Source organism: Geospiza fortis, unplaced genomic scaffold (assembly GCF_000277835.1).
Source record: "Geospiza fortis unplaced genomic scaffold, GeoFor_1.0 scaffold143, whole genome shotgun sequence".
Classification (NCBI taxonomy): domain Eukaryota; kingdom Metazoa; phylum Chordata; class Aves; order Passeriformes; family Thraupidae; genus Geospiza; species Geospiza fortis.
In genome coordinates this window covers 326,634-337,760 of record NW_005054590.1, presented here as the reverse complement: position 1 = coordinate 337,760, position 11,127 = coordinate 326,634, and the positions used below count along the sequence as shown (strand labels likewise).

At 43.5% G+C, this 11,127-nt stretch overlaps 1 protein-coding gene across 2 annotated transcripts in view; it reads right to left on the bottom strand.

The window, feature by feature from the left end:
* NEDD4L (NEDD4 like E3 ubiquitin protein ligase) overlaps nt 1-10,817 on the bottom strand; it is a 60,651-nt gene extending 49,834 nt beyond the window's left edge. For both annotated transcript variants that reach the window (XM_031064429.1, XM_005429975.2), the window contains exons 1-2: nt 10,748-10,817; nt 1,710-1,791 (exon numbers count right to left, since the gene is read on the bottom strand). The gene's annotated coding sequence lies outside the window, so the exon portion shown is untranslated. The remainder of the gene's footprint in view (nt 1-1,709; nt 1,792-10,747) is intronic.
* Nucleotides 10,818-11,127: the final 310 nt, after the last annotated feature.

The window sequence follows — 11,127 nt, the reverse complement described above, 5'->3', positions numbered from 1 at the left end:
AGGAATGGGCTTGTGGACACAGAGAAACTTTCAGCTGTTTTCCCTGAAGGAGCACAATGTATTCAGTAAAACACAAATTAAAATGAAGTGGTAAGAAAATAACGTTACATTTTAACCACTTGTATTCATCAAATGCTACTGCTGTTGCAAGAGAGGATATATACAATTTAACAAACAAAGCACTGGCATAACAGGGGTTTTGAGGGCACTGCTGCCCATTGATAATCAATTAATTCTGAATGCTGCTTAACCACAGAGTTCAGGGAAATCTGATGGACAAGGCAGCAGAGTCTTTGGTAAACGCCTGGTAACTCACAGAAATCTGTCCCACCTTTACAGGCCCCACTCTTAGAAAGTGCAGACTTGTCCTAGCGCCAGCACAGGAGAAGGAACTGCAGGAATGGCTCCATACAGGACTTGAGCAGGGAAACAATAACAAAATTCAACCTCAAGAAGAGCCACATCCTAAAAAGGGCAAGTGCTGCACACATAAAGGACTGCCAGGAGTCAAGCTGAGCTGGACCTTCCCCAGGTAGTCAAAAAAGGGTTTTCATTCAATCCTACACAGAAAAGGAGGACATGGAGACAAATGATGCTCCTGAACACCAGAGCTCAATGGGGAGACTGGACCTTCTCAGAGATGGAGATATTTTTAATATTCCATATGGGAAAGGTAGAAGTCTTTGGAGCTCAGCACAGTCAAGGTGAAGAAATTGAAGAAACTGGAAAATCTTCATCTGAACTTTTAAATTCCAGCAGGTATTTAAAGAACACACTGACCACATTATAGGATTGAAGCCAGCAAACAGCAAATCCAGCTTTGCCTGCTTCAGAGAGAACCTTTTCAGCAGGGCATTCCAAACACGGCTCCAAAACGAAGCACAAAGCATTAATCTGACCTTACAGTTGCATTAACTATGAAGGGAGATAAATTGAAACAAAAAGCCTCAGAAATTTAACCCAGGTAGATCATGCCACATGAAGCTGATATTCTTCTGGTAACTTTATTTTTTCAGAGTAAGGAAACAATGTGCATTTAACCCCTTTGGCTGTAATGAAGCACTTGCAGAAGCACAGTCCAGCTGTGCAGTAGCATACAGGACATAGAAAAGGAGAACAAAAAGGGGACACTGCAGTTCCTTCTGTTGTCCCAAAAGCACTCCTGCAAGGCAGGGCTGCACAAAGTTACCCATTCAAACTGAGGAACACAAAAACGAGGAGAAAAATGAGGAACTTGTGAAGGGTTAGACACAGTTACAGAGCTGAAGGAGGTAACTGCTAGTCAGTCATTCCTCAGATCGACTGTACTTGGTTGTTTTAAATTTCCACATTAGGAAAATACTTTGAAAATGGTAATTTTGAACAGAATGATAATTTTTGCTGAAAGTCAGATAAATGATAGTTAAAACAGCACTTCTCAGTCCTTTATTTCAGCCACGTCTTCTGATGAAATATGAATCTGCAAACAGAACCTGTGCATGGTGCAGCCAAGCTTTAGGGAACAATATGCAATATTAGGCGCTGTCTCCAGGCCAGAAACACTGAGGTGCAGGCGCTTGTTCTCAGATTTTGCTTAGGAGACAAGCACACTATCCAGTTGCTAGACAGGTATGTAATGGTTCTAATTAGTGCTGCATTATGTTATACAGTTGTGTTCCAGTGTTCTTAATCCTTCCAAAGCCATGGAATAACAAAGAGTATATACATACCTTTTTGATAGTTTTTGTCTGCACAAGAGCAAGTTCTCTGTTCTCATCTGCTACATACAAGGAAAGTTTCACATACGGGTCACTGCAAAAGAAGACATCAGATTTAATGGCCTACCAAAGAGCACTGCAGAAGGAATTTTTCATTTAACTGGCTAACAACAGCACCTCCAAACACTTCTAGTGGACTTGTCTTCGGTGAAAGCTCAGAACTCTGGTAAGCCACTGACACATTGAAAATGAGTGTTTGAATGTTAAACCCTGCCCATAGCAGCAGAGATCATTCCCTGCAGCTCTGTCCCTGCTCCCACACAGCTCCTGCCCACAAGCATGCCCGTGGCACTCCATTAAAACCAGGCAGGGAAAATGGGAGCCATGGGCTTTGGAAGAGCTGCAGCTAATCCCTGGAGGCTGACACAAGTGCAACAGGAAGTATTTGGAAGCAGTGGTTATAATTGTTTTGAACCATAAAACCAAGCTGCACAGTATCAGCAGTGATTCAGACAGACAGGGTAGAGAGCAACCTGCTGTAGTAGAAGCTGTTCCTGCCCACAGCAGAGGGTGGAACTGGATGGTTCCTAAGACCCCTTTCAACACAAACCATTCCATGGTTCTGTGCTCTAAGCTGGGACAAAGAGCATCCTGCAGGAACAGACGAACCTCACACAGGTACAACGTCAGGAGGTGGAACCAGAGCAGAGCCTCTGCTTGAAGGGGGAAATGGGTGCCTGAGTAAAAGCAGGACCCTGACCTGCTCTGGTGCTTCCCTGTCAAGGCTGCAGCACACTCTGCTGGATGGTGACCCAAGGTTTCTTGAAAGCATCAAAGAGAGACACTCACAATACCACCAGACACTCAGATTTACCAACCAAGTCAATGAAATGCTGATACTTTTTGAATTTAAGGAGCTATTTTGTGACAGTATCACTACAGAACAATCAGCACTTGCATGTTCATTACATTGGATGTTCCATGTATCGAATACAAAATGCCACAAAGGTGGAAACAAGAATAAACAAGACATCTTGTGGGATTGATTATTCCTATCAGTAGATGCACATAAATGCATCTACTTAATCTGCAATTAAGTTGAGCATTAAGCAGCAAGGTTTAGAAGAAAGTAAAGCATCATTGTGATTATAAAGAAATGCTGGTGCTGCTTTGAATTGCCTAATGTACCGTACTAATATTTACAGGTATCCTCCCAGATTTGGGTTATCAATCCATACTTGGGCAATGTTCTTTTCAGAAACCCTTAGAAATAGTGCAATTTTTTAGTGCTAAAATTCCCTGGATGAATCTTCTGCCTACAGAAAATGAAAACTGTGGCACAGTGGCAGAGATTATTTTTTAAATCTATTTCTATTTTAAAAAACTAGAGAACAATCAAGTTTATTACAAATTTCAGTAAGGAAATTTTGCTTTTACTGAACAGACTACTGACATCTCTGCCTGCTCTAAAAGTGGGACAAAGTGAGTCAGACTGAGCTGAGCAGCCAAGCTCTTGGTCCTGAAGGTGAAGTTGGAGTTTACCCAAACGACTGGATATTTGAGACTGTTTACTTACATGCATTTGTTTACTCAAAACGAACTGGAGAGCAAGGAAAGCTGACACTGCCCCAGGTGGAAGTGTCTCACACAGCCCTGCACTGCAGCCACCCGCTCTGCCCCCTGGGCTGCCCAGCCCCAGTGGCAGACCAGCTCTGCATGGAGCTTGCACAGGAACACAGCACAGAAGGGGATTTAAAAGGGCATGCTGGAAAAGCTCAGGAGTGTAAGTGACACTGGATGAGCAGAACGAAGCCCTTCCACTCACACAGATAACATGATGTAGCTGACATATGGAACTAACAGTTCTGCATCTTGCTAGGAAAGCTCGCTGCAGAGCTCACTTGGAGGAAAAGTACTGGGTTTGCCTGGGGAAGAGGATCAAGGATTCAATGTGGAAACATCGCAAAACAGAAAACTACAAGTGGAAAACTTTCTCTACATCAATTTTTACACTAGTACCAGGGCTAAAATGCCATCCTAGTGAAACCTGCAGCACAACAAATTGGCAGTCATGGACTGCTAGGAATCTGTTAATGTAGGAAATGTCCAAGTGGCATCTACACGGTGTTCTGGTAGAATCACTGTAACACCAGAAAATGGACACAGGAAATGAACTGCAAGCCTGGAGCCTGGGGACACTACAGATGGCCAGCCCATCCCCAGAGTTCCACTGGCAGCACTCAAACAGGGACACCAACACAGGGGCACGACAGACTGACAGAGAGTCGCCCAATGCAGCCCAAGAGGTGACCCAAGGGAAGCCACAGTGATAATAAACCTACATGTAGAGCAACAAAGAGAAATTTCAAAGCACCAAGTCATGTTTAAAAGAGAAATGAGCCCAGTCACCATCAGACCAGTGACTGGAGATGAAGAGGAGTTGATTTGTGGACACCTATCTAAAATGCTCCTCGCTACAAAATCGAAAACTATTAAAAGCACCAAATCTCATCTATCCGAACATGACTGGCCAAAACCTAAAGAGAACATCAGTGCCTGCCAAGATCAGGAGAACCTTGAAACTGATAACAGTTCTCTAGATAATAAAAGGGAACCCTAATAAAATGATACTAATAATCAAAGTTATATTAATCATAATCACAACTTAGTACAAAGCGAGTTTGGCAGAACAGCCATCAAAACAATCTGAGGCTTTAAGAAATCCTTTTCCTGACCTCAGGAATCCCTCAGACATCCAGAATTAGCTATGTGCCGTGGTTTTGTCAACTTGCAGTATTTGGCATTTTCTTAAAGCTCATGCAACTGCAGATATATAATTATCATCTTTCATTTGAATCTCAGTATGAAAAGGCAAGCTTCCAGCTCTTCTTCTGGAGGACAATAAAAGCACTGATGACTTAAAAACTCCAGCAAAAAATCTCGAGAAAGATCAGCCTCCTTTAAAAATCACATTACTTTAGAGCAGTGTGAAACTGGGGCCAATGAACAGCGTCCCATTTGTTCACTTGAGTCTGGAATCACATTTGCTCTATACTTTTGAAACAGTTTTGAAAGCAAGTCTCAAACTAGCTTCTGCCAGTGACATGATGTATTATTTACTTATTTTAAGCTCTAAAAGAAGGGGGTGGAGAGCACAGGCACATGTGGAAGAACAATGGAACTATCAAGGCCTACATGGCTCTATTTTTATTTTAAAAGCTGAAACCGCCTCCCCACATATAAAATTTAGTAACACTTGTTATGCAAGTGCGTGAATGCCAGGCTTGTCACATGCAGGCAAACTTTGCATTTCAAAATAGCCTGACTAGTTTCCTTTGGAACAGTCTTGCACAAGATAATTTTGCTTCTGTAAGAAATACACAACCATTCCCTTTGTGCTGGCCCTTTTCTGCCTCACATATCTGAAAGAACTGATCAGCAGCTCCTGTAATTCTGGCTGCAGAAATACCAGCACACTCCAACATGAAGGCAGAGAAGCCTCTTTCTCCGATTCTTTCCCTGGTCTTGAGGAGACCACTCTTTGGCTATCAGTTAATCTTCATCCATCCACTCTTCCCACCCCTCACTCCATCCAGCCTAGCTGCACTCTCCTCAGTGCAGGTATACATAGAACAACACCCTTACTGAGCCCTTAAGGTATGTGCCTCTTTGTACTCCTAAGTCAAAGAAATCGAATGTTTCCAAAATCCCCAAAATGAGCACCTTCAGATTTCTGCCAAGAACAGGGAAGACCTCAGGCCACCTCCTCCCCACGGGACTGGATGGCTGAGGGCTCTGGTTTTGCCTGCTCTGGGGATCCCTCCACCTGTGGGCAGGTTCGGAGGCAGATGTGCCCAGTACTCAGCACTGCAGGGACCGACCTGCTCCACAGGGACACGCTGGCAAACCTGCAGACTGGGGGCTGTACAGGGGAAATGTGCTTTTACACACATCATGCCTTCAAGAACACCAAACTCTTACAAACTCAGATCCGTAATGTACACTGTCTTCAAAAACATTCATCTCAAGGAGTCTCCACAAAGTTATGGGAGCCCTTGGATAGCAGTTAACATCAGGGCTGAAAAGCAGGTTATGCTTGGCAAAAGGAAATTCTGTGAACCTGGAAATGTTTTTCAGAATCATTTAATCATACTTAGAGAAACTCTGGCTGTGCATGCACTTAGTGGAGCTTTAAAAATTCCAGATTTTTTTTAACTCCAATGTTTTGCTTAGTCACTTTTAGATCCAAAGAGATGAAGGAAACAAATTCCCAAAACATGCATCTTCAAAGAAGATTAGAATTATAATGAGACACTTCTAACCAAGCTTTATGGAGAGCAGTAAAAACAATGTTCTAAGGCAGAGCCTCTTACAGTCGCTGTCATTTTATCCCTATAACCATTCCCCCGGTGACTTTCCCCATGCTGCACAGTAAGGAGAAGTACAAGAAGAATACACAGCAATTAACTACAAGGAATACTCCAGAGCACACTGCCTGTGTTTGCTCCCTGGCTTTATTTTAGCACGAGCCTTCTGGGTTTCATCTTTCTGCCTTTACTGAGTAACATCCATTAAGAGTTTTTCTCAAAGAGAAGGAAGATTTTGACCTCACTGTCTTACAAGTCTCATGTCCTGTGACACGAAGTGTCCAATACACAAGGATAAAGGAATATCAGCTTCAGAAAAGAAAACAAAACCTTACCTTATCCTTCACCACAAAGTCAAACTTGCAATCCACTGTGCCTAAGCATCCCAAAATCTCATTCCTCCATACCAAATCCCAGAGTCGTTTTACAGACCTCCCACTTCCCTTCTAGTGTTTTATTTTGCAAAGAAAGGCTCACACTTCTGACTCTACAAGAAATGTAGGGAGGCTTTAGCAAAGAGCTGCTAGAGATAATGACTCACATCACAGACAGCTGCGAAGAAGTGCCTGTGGGTGAAAAAAGGAGTTAAAAATTATACCTCAAACCCCACCTCCAGTGTCTCCACCTTCCTTTACCATGTGTTGTTCTAATAAGGAGTAATGAGATGGATTCCTTTTGTATTCCTGCTCTCTTGGAAGTCTCCCAGAGCATAAAGAATATTTTAATCTTCCAAAACAGATGGAAGTGTAAATATGGGGTTTTTTTCCTCCCTGAGGCCATTTTTTTCCGCAAAGGTTAAATGAATGCTCTAACAGAATATGCATACATCAGCCCCTGGAGCTGAGGGGCTGATGTATGCATAGATCTTCCTATGCCATTTCACACTCCCAAAATATCTTAACAAGTTCCAAAATTCAGCGGGGGTGGGGAAGGAGAGAGAGAACTCCATGACACCTGGCTTTTGGAAGAGAAAAGCTCAGCACAGTAGTTCTGCCTTAAATATTTAAGACCAAAATATTTTCCTTAGATTAGTTTATTGACATGCCCCTTTTTTTCTTTTAAAGATACCAGATTCAGGTTAACTCACAGCTCACAGTAGACAGCAAGCAGGTAGGAAAGCTGAGGAGCTGAATGCAGGAGCTTCCTTTCTTCAAGTAACAAGAAACATTTTATGTTTCTGTATTTGTACAGTTTTTCCACTAAGCAACTATCTGATGAGAATTATTTTTCACTATGACATTATAACTGTCAGGAGTTATTACCAAATCCTCTTATAAAGTAGCAAGACCACATCTTCGAAAAAGCAGCGTTTCTCCATTTAAAGCTCCTGAAATATATACCCGGTGCATCCTAAAGACCATGTAGAAATGGGTAAAAAGCTGCTGATTTCAGTGGAAAACCTGACAGCCTAATTCGGTCGGAAGCCATCAGGTACCGGTTGGCGGCGGAAGCGGCGGAAACGCTCTGGCGCCCTCTGCTGCCAGGCACAGCCCCGGGCCCGCCCGCACCGATGTAAGGGACGCACGGATACCCTGCGCCCACACCTGGCGGCCCAATATTCATTTCACACACCTGTATGAGCACCAACATGACGGTTTCACAAACAAAACTATCGATTACCCAGCATATTTCTGCCCTGCAGCCAGCAGTGACTGCACTCATCTCAGCATCTGCCCCCAGCTGCTCCCTGCACCCCACGGCTTTTATGGGAGCACACTTCGTTCCCCAGGGAAAGCACGAGCCACGTGTGCTTGCTCCTTTCTTTCCCTTCCCACACTGGTAATAACACTTAATTTCCACTACACTGGGAAAACTTCCACTGCAAATCAGCTAGAAAAACGAAAAAGCAACAACAGAGTATGAACTCTCCCCTAGTTGAGCAGCTGCCCTCTAGTCAAGTGCCTCTGGGAATTCAGTCCCAGCTCTGTTCTACCTCCAGGACCTCCCTCGGCCAGGACACACACAGCACTCTCCCTCTGGCACATGTGCAAGTGCTGAAGAGGCATTCAGGAGCCAGATTATTTTTTTAATAGTTTGATTCATTTGTGATAGCACCTCCCTTCAATGGATTTGTCTCTGCTCGTCAGGGGAGCCATGGGTACAAGAAGGGGAACAGGCTGTTATCCAACCCAGTTCCAACGCAGCACACGCTGGAGGAGATAACTCCAGATCCAGTTTTCCCAATAGTTAAAACCAGACATACCATAACTCAAAGTGGACTAGAAAAGTGATAACAGACTTAAAATAATAGGTACAGGGTAAACATCTGCTATCTTTGTCACCTGCAAAGCCACAGCCACATGTGCTCTCCTCCCATCATGAACCACAGTGACAGAACACACATGAATTAAAGAATTCAGCCACATTTCAAGCAGCCTTGCTCACAAAAGGAGTATACAGCATGACTTACAATCCTACCAGCAGCCTGGAGCCTGCCTTCCCCAGCTCCATCATGGATCCTGGACACATGAAATCAAACCAGAAAAAGGGCTTTTCAGAAAAGAGCAGGTAAAAGCAATAAACCCAGAGGCAACCCATACCTAACTCCTATGCCATTAGAAGCACAGCTCCCTGACAATGAAAAACATCTGCAATTTTAACTGAAAAGCACCTTACATTTTCAACTTCCAGACAGCCACAATTTTCACTTACTTCATGATTTAGAAGGCAAAATACAGTAGCCAAGGCACCCCATCAGCTGTACCTTTATGGGATACACACTATCTAAGTTCACCCACTACTTGGATTCTTGTATGAAATTTATTAAGACGCTTCAATTAAGAAGTTGGAAGGAGATAAATATCAAACATTCAGACATGTAAGCTGACACTAAATTCACAAAATCCCAATCTGCAGTATCTACAGTTCGCCATCAGTACACATCACAGACTTGTAATTTTACAGGGCAAAATATAAAGCAGGTTACAGACCCCCACTTACATCTACACTAACCAGCCCCTTGTGCCCACCTCCACTGCACCTATGCAGATGAAATGCCCCACATTTAACCATCACCTCAGGGTGCTCACACTTACTAATCCACTCTACATTCTAGTTGCTTTGAGTCACTGCAACTGCAATTCCATTAATTTCTGAACTATTAGGAGAATCATAGGAAACTATGAGGTTGGAAAAACCCTCCAAGATCACTGCGTCCAGCACAAGTCCATGTCCCCAGGTGCTACATCTAAATGGCTTTTAAATCCCTCCAGGGATGGGGACTCCACCGCTGCCCTGGGCAGCCGTGCCAGGGCTGGGCAGCCCTTTTGGGAAAGACATTTTCCCTAATACCCAACCTAAACCTCCCCTGGCACAACCTGAGCCCTCTCCTCCTGTCCTCTGGAAGCAGAGCCTGACCCCCACCCAGCAGCACTTTCCTGTCAGGGTGCTGTGGAGAGCAAGGTGGTTTTCCCTGAGTGTCCTAAGATATCCTTACTTGCTGTTAAAAAGATTTCCTAAGTCAAGAAGAAGTCCAAAAAAGCAAACTCAAGAGCACTGAGATTTCTTTACTGTTACAATCTTCAGAAGAAAAGTACAAGTTCCTCCAGTGCTCTACACTGTAAGAGACTTTCCTTAGATTTAATCAAGAAGGAAATGGCTTTTGGACTCTGCAAGCCCACAGGCAGTGTTTTATAATGGTAAAGTTGATTAAAAATGGGCAGGACAACCCACTGAGATGCAAAACACAATGTACACCTTGTAGCCAATCCTGCACAGTCAGGCAGGAACAAAGTAACTGTTCTGCTCCAGTCTGAAGCCCTGCACAGCTCCACCACGCGAGGCACAGCAGCTGCTGGGGCGGCCACTCTGCAACACCGTGTTTTCACATCGCTGCACATTAACTCATTTGAAAGATTCAAACAAATTTAAAAACACATGTAGGGAATATGTTTTTAACTCTGTTTTTATGGAAATCCTACTCATCTTGAGACCAATTTCCTTAAAATATGTTAACGACTACATCAATAGGATTCAGTACTAATTACACTTGGATTTAACTTCATGCATTTTGAAAGATGAAAGTTATGTTGCTTATGGTCAGCATCAAAAACTGTTCTTCAAAACAACACATTTGGAGAAAGAAAGTAAAAAAACTTTGGCATACTATGTTCTGCACACAGCTACCAAAGGAACGCTTGTTGCAAATTTCACCCAAAATACTAAAGTTGATTAAACTTTTAATTGCTGCTTTCATGTAGTTTTAAGCTAGATACACAAGCTAATGAACAATTTGTAAGCATCATTAAATAAATACAGGAAAACCCACAGGGAGGCTTATTCATACATTAAGAAATTAGTCATTTCAATAAAAGCTAAAATTGGATACCACTAATTTCCAGCAGATAAAACCCTTCTAAGTAGATTGGAACACTTGCAGTAGAGCATTTTGTCATGCTTAGGCTTACGAGAGCAGGAATGTCAAGCCCAAATTAACCGTCAGAAAATTACTGGGTTTGGGTTCATTTTAGCTTCAGAACCAGCTTGTCCCCCAGCTATTCCTGGCTGGGTTCTGCAAGCCTGGGCCTTGAGCTGCTTCCTGGGCTGGCAGAGCAGAGGGAAGGAGCGGGCAGGAGCAGCCAGAGCTGCATGACAGCTGTGCCAGCGCACGCCCAGCACCTGCAGGGCCCTTGCCCTGCCCGGCTGATCATGTTCCAAGCATCACAGGTGCTGCACAACACCCACCTGGCTCCAAAGATGTCCTTCTTGGCCAGATCGATGCCAGAAACCACCTTCACCCTGAGGATTCGAGACTCCTCCTGCAGCAGAAAAGAAATAAATGGGTTTAATGTTTATTCTCTATGCCATTTTGCAGCTCAGCAGCTGGCAAGAGGTTAGCAGATAGCAGGAGTCTCTCCTAGGGAGGATTTGGAAAAGAACCACCTCTTGGAAGGCTTATCTGAGCCCAACCATGAGGAGTATTCGACTCCAGTCAGAGCTGTTAAGAGTTCAATAAAGGCAGAGCAGAAGTAGATAACAGTAATAACATCACAGCAATAATACTGTAACAATAACAGCAATAAAAGTAGAAGAATATTTGCTGAACAGGGCCATTTCACATCCTG